Genomic DNA, 5,286 nt, shown 5'->3' with positions numbered 1-5,286 from the left:
TCATAACATCTTGGTACACCTTAGATAATTAATTCACGAAGCAAAATCGGAGACTTACCTTTTTTTTTCCTTTGGCCGAACTCATTCTTCCTCTAGCTTCAAGTTTCTTCTCTTCCTTTCTCTCTAGAACTCTCTTGAATCCTCTTGTTGATAAAGAAAACTTAATGGATAAATATGACTTAAAAGTCATCAACATATATATATATATAAGCCACTTAATTAATGGGCTAAGTTCCAAGACTTGGGCCCTTTCCTTGTGTTGGGCCTCTCTTGTTTTCCTTTTTATTTTCCAAGCCCAATCACTTAGTTCCTATTATTATTATCATTATTTGAGCCCAACAAAACCATAAGTCGTATTAGTAATTCACCAACTAGTTTCCAAAATTTCCAATTTTTCCCTCGGCCTTCCTCCGTATTTTCACACCAATTTTTCCATGAACATCACATCGGTACTAATTAAAATGAATAAAATAATTTACAACTCTACTCCTTGCAAGCCAAAAATATTTTTTTTCCTCTTTCTGCATGCCCAAAAGTGCGGGATATAACAGTGAAAGGAGATCCTCAAGCTCAAATCCTAAGGGACAAGAGCTATGAGTATTCTTCTCTTACTAATTGTTCGTTCATTTTTGTAGGTAATCAATATAGAGGAATAGGAAACACACACAAAGAAAGACAAAACACAAAGAAATCAAAGAGAGCAAAACACTCGCAGACACAACATATTGAACTAGATGAGATTTATCAAATACAAGAGGAGGGTCAATGGAGATACACACAAATTACAATTTTGATTAATACATCAAAATTTGGAAATTGATGGTATCAACATCCTTGGATGCTCAACTCACTTCCCAAAATAAATGAAAAACAACAAAAGAATCAACCACCAGTATTTTCCATTTACGAAATCGATTAATATGGATAATAGAGAAAAAAGAGTTCTTCGAATTCAAGTCCAAAAGGAGGAAAAATATGAAAAAGTTATATACAATAATTGATTGTCTAACTTTGCAGGAAGTCAACAGAAAGATAATTCACATCAAGAAAGAATAATACAAAAAACAAAAGGGTATAAAACCACAAAAAAGCATCGCAAATCACAACACATGCAGAAATTTGGTACAAAGAAAGAATTTCATACAACAAACCAGGGCAACAAAGGAGGTATACACAACTTGAAACATAGAAAGTAGGACAATAGTGGTATCAACATCTACGGAAGCTCAACCCACTGTTCAAAATTTAATCTAAAAATGTAAGGTACAAAAAATGCAAGTGTTCCTCGAACAAAAGTAAGAAAAAGGAGATCAATCAAGAAAGATACAATTCTATTAAATGCAATAAACACAAGAATAACAAGCATATAAAAAATTCATCGAACATAAAACAAAAGGCTAAATAGGAGGAAGAGGACAAAATACCTACCTTAAGTGTAAATACATCACAAGTCCAAATTAGAATAGAGACCACCGTGTTCAACAACAACCACACCAGATTTGGATGGTAAGAGGACACACATACAAGAGGAAATGGAAAACTAAACAGTAAAACATCAAGAAGCTAAAAGAAGAGTACAAGAATCATACCTTAGATGGCCGGAGGAAACAAATCGATGTATAGGAGCATGAGCCACCGACGGACAACATGAGGAAGAAGTTCAAGACTATCCAAATTCAATTTGAAAACCTATATTTTTTTCTACCCCCCCCCCCCAATTTTGGATGATTTTTAGTGTTTCCACACTTCCCCTCCAGTGTGACTCGAATCCAGGACTTACCGGTCATGGGTGGAGGTGCATAACCAATTGAGCAACTCTCACTTGTCTTTTGAAAACCTATTTTATTTTTGTTCTTTTGCTTTTATGGTATTTTAGTTTTCTGTACATACCTTTTTAATTCAATAAAATAGTTAGTGGGACCTGTTTCACTGACCTTAATTTAAAAATAAAAAAAGGTAGTTATTAAATATAATTTTTTTTCTTCCCCCCTCCCCCATTTTGGAGGATTTATAGTGTTTCCACACTTCCCCTCCAATGTGACTCGAACCCAGGACCTACCGGTCGTGGGTGAAGGTGCTTAACCAACTGAGCAACCCTCACTTGTCTTTTGAAAACCTATTTTACTTTTGTTCTTTTGCTTTTTCGGTATTTTAGTTTTCTGTACATACCTTTTTTATTCAATAAAATAGTTAGTGGGACCTGTTTCACTGACCTTAATTTAAAAATAAAAAAAGGTATTAAATGTAATATTTTTTCTTCCCCCCCCCCCTCACTTTGGAGGATTTATAGTGTTTCCACACTTCCCCTCCAGTGTGACTCAAACCCAGGACCTACCGGTCGTGGGTGAAGGTGCTTAACCAACTAAGCAACTCTCACTTCTCTTTTGAAAACCTATTTTACTTTTTTTGTTTGCTTTTACGGTATTTTAGTTTTCTATACATACCTTTTTTATTCAATAAAATAGTTAGTGGGACCTGTTTCACTGACCTTAATTTAAAAAAAAAGGTAGTTTTTAAATATAATTTTTTTCTCCCCCCCCCCCCCCATTTTGGAGGATTTATAGTGTTTCCACACTTCCCCTCCAGTTTGACTCGAATCCAGGACCTACCGATCGTGGGTGAAGGTGCTTAACCAACTGAGCAACCCTCACTTGTCTTTTGAAAACCTATTTTACTTTTGTTCTTTTGCTTTTAGGGTATTTTAGTTTTCTGTACATATATTTTTTATTCAATAAAATAGTTAGTGGGACCTGTTTCACTGACCTTAATTTAAAAAAAAAAGGTAGTTATTAAATGTAATTTTTTTTCTTCCCCCTCCCCCCCCCCCCCCCCATTTTGGAGGATTTATAGTTTTTCCACAATTCTCCTTCAGTGTGACTCAAACCCAGGACCTACCGATCGTGGATGGAGGTGCTTAACTAACTGAGCAATCCTCACTTATCTTTTGAAAACCTATTTTACTTTTGATCTTTTGCTTTTACGGTATTTTAGTTTTCTGTACATACCTTTTTATTTAATAAAATAGTTAGTGGGACTTGTTTCACTGACCTTAATTTTAAAAAAAAAAAGTAGTTATTAAATGTAATTTTTTTTATTTTTTTTTTAAAAAAAGTAGTTATTAAATGTAATTTTTTTATTCAAAGTTCTAAAATATTAGACAAAGTTATATTGTCATTTAACTAAAAACTTAAAAACTTATTTCTTTACTACATTTTTATTGTTATGATTATTTAAGGAAATAGTGAAACGTTTTCGAATATTGATTGTAATATTGTGATATGTATAGTAATGTTTTAGTGGCTATATAAAAAGAATTGTTGAAGAATTAATTGTAACTTGAAATATGGAAATAAAAATGTGATCAAATGGTTAGGCCATTAATGCATTATTATATAAATATTCAAGAAAATTATAAAATTGTGTATTAGTTACGTTAATTTCTTCCCACAAATTTGTTCTCCCTTTTCATATTTATAATAGTTTTATATTCCTTTTTAAACATAATTTTTTTTTGAATTAATTTTTTTTGTACCCATTAAAAGAAATTTTTGGATAAATTAATTCTTAAAAGAATAAATTTATAGCTCTGCCTATAAAAGAGTTAAAAGAGTCAATTTTGAATAAATAAAAAATTTAAATATTTATGATATTCAGTGTTATCAAAGGCTAAAAGCACAAAAAAACTTTGCAGAGAGCAAATAAAGTGTGGGTTTTAATGAAAAAAGGGGCAAAGGGAGAAAAAGATACAAATATATATAGTCCAAGATCAATAATTATAAACAAGAATGATAAATATATGACCAAAGAAGTTGGAAAAAAAGTATGATAAAGTGAAATATCAATTGTTTAGTATCACTTCTTCAAAAGAGGTTCATTGGCAAGGAAAAGTAAGCATTAGAACCTAGATGACTACACTGAAGTGCACATAAAGCGAGACGAAGCGCTAAACACGTTTTGAGCCTCACTTCATGGCTTAAGCACACCTTTGAGAACACTGATTATATCTATTAAGTTTGGCTCTAGATCAGTAACTATATTGAGCCGCCCCAGACGCCGAGTTTGAATTGGAAGAATCCAACCAAAATATGGGGAGGGTGATTTTAGCCTCATCCCTCCCCCAAACAGTGATACCCCGATCCTAATAAAAATTATTGATTACCTGAAGAAGCACGCAGAGACAATGAATTTGAAGGAGAAGAAATCAAAACTCACAACAAGAAGTTCGTGAAATCTAGCTTGGATGGCTTATTATTTACTATTCACTATGTCCCATTTTATGTGGCAACCTTTTTTTTTAGTCCGTTCCAAAAAAAATGTTACATTATTATAACTAAAAATAATTAATTTTATCTAAAGATTATTTTAGACTATAACTTTCAAAAGTCTTTCTTTTTTTCTTAAACACCGTGTCAAGTCAAAGAGTGTCACATAAAATGGAACGGAGAGAGTACTAGTATATTTGTCCGCGCAAAATATAAAAGTTAATGAATTTATGAATTTTAATTATTTTCATCATGTTTTAATAAATCTCCAATTAATATAAATCTTTTTAAGTTCCATTTAAAATTCATAAGCAAATACTATTTAGAAAACATTTCACATCATCGAAGTCATTTTTTTGGTCAATTCATCATTAGAAATGTTTATGCTTATATTATTACGATTCGTGAAATCAACGAATTTTATGAGTAAGAGAGAGTCAATATTTTCCAGATACATGTAAATATGTTTGGATACAGTGTATCTGAAACAAATTACACCTAATTTGACCTCATGCATCCGAAATATGTATCTGAACACGCTAGATACATGTATCTAAACACACCAGATACATGTATCTGAACACGCCAGATACATGTATCTGGCGATCGAAATATGACACGAATGATAAATTTCAAAAACACAAAAAACCATGTAAGTCAGTCCTAAACTGGTGAAATTTGTGTTTTCTGCCTATAATGATAAACTATACTCCCTCGGTCCATTTTATGTAGCATTCTTTCCTTATTACTCTATTCTAAAAAAATCTATACATTTTTCTATATACATATTTGAAAGTAATTTAACTTAAACTTTTCATTTTATCCTAAATGACATCATTTTATAGTCACGAATTGTACAAGACAAAAAGTCTTTACTTTCTTTTTTAAAATACATGCACGATCAAACAAGTTCACTTAAAATGTTGATTTCAAAATCCTAATTTCTAATTGATCTATAGTACAAAATATCATTACTTATTACCACTTTATGAAGGATGAAATGTGACTCAAACAGTCTTAGATG

Source organism: Solanum dulcamara, chromosome 4, assembly GCF_947179165.1.
Source record: "Solanum dulcamara chromosome 4, daSolDulc1.2, whole genome shotgun sequence".
NCBI classification, from domain to species: Eukaryota; Viridiplantae; Streptophyta; class Magnoliopsida; order Solanales; family Solanaceae; genus Solanum; species Solanum dulcamara.
This window is presented reverse-complemented; position numbering follows the sequence as displayed.